The sequence below is a fragment of the Bison bison genome, unplaced genomic scaffold (assembly GCF_000754665.1).
Source record: "Bison bison bison isolate TAMUID 2011002044 unplaced genomic scaffold, Bison_UMD1.0 scf7180017864368, whole genome shotgun sequence".
Taxonomy (NCBI): domain Eukaryota; kingdom Metazoa; phylum Chordata; class Mammalia; order Artiodactyla; family Bovidae; genus Bison; species Bison bison.
In genome coordinates this window covers 6,122,402-6,123,153 of record NW_011494940.1, presented here as the reverse complement: position 1 = coordinate 6,123,153, position 752 = coordinate 6,122,402, and the positions used below count along the sequence as shown (strand labels likewise).

At 47.6% G+C, this 752-nt stretch overlaps 1 pseudogene; it reads left to right on the top strand.

Moving 5' to 3' along the window:
• Positions 1 to 752, top strand: part of LOC105000160 — a 3,251-nt pseudogene continuing 2,499 nt past the window's right edge.

Genomic DNA, 752 nt, shown 5'->3' with positions numbered 1-752 from the left:
ATGGCCCATCTCTTCCTGTGTGAGGAAGCACAAGCACACCACAACCCGAGAAAAAGACCGCAGGGTCCAAACCCAGAGATGAGGACAATGATGATGCTGAGGTCATCTTTGTTGGAGTGCAGCACGTCAATGAGGATGCTGAAACCCTCTTTGTCAGAGTGATTTCAAGTTCAAAGCCAATCATTTCTAACATTTTGAACAGAGTGACCAGGGATGCATCTTCAAGAAGAAAGAAGGGCCACATGAGTCCAGATCCCTCCTTCACGTTGCAACCTGCAAATCTCAGGACCCCAGCATCAGAGCCAGTGGCCGTATCACCAGCTTCTCAGTCTGAATGGGGAGGAAGAGACAGTCATATTATTTTCGAGCCTTTGTCTAAACCTGATTATAAAACGAGCCCTCTGGAAGCTGTGCTTCACAATTCAGAATTGCTCTCTCTGTGGCCTCATTGTCTATCTGGAGCTGGTCTCTTATTAGGAGGCAAGGATGAAAGTCCTCTTAATTCAAAGCAATGTCCCACTTCAGATGTAAAATGTAACAGTGGGAATCCCAAAAGACCCAAACTCAGCGATGGAATCCCAGGGGGACCTGCCTCCACCATGGCCCCTGTAGGTATCTCTCCTACAAAGGACACGATTATGACCTTGAAAGATCTCCCAACGTCACTGAGCCATGTTCACAGTGGGGCATCATTTTCATGGACTCACGCAAATGACCAGGCATGCTTCAGTCTTATGGATCCAGACAGAACA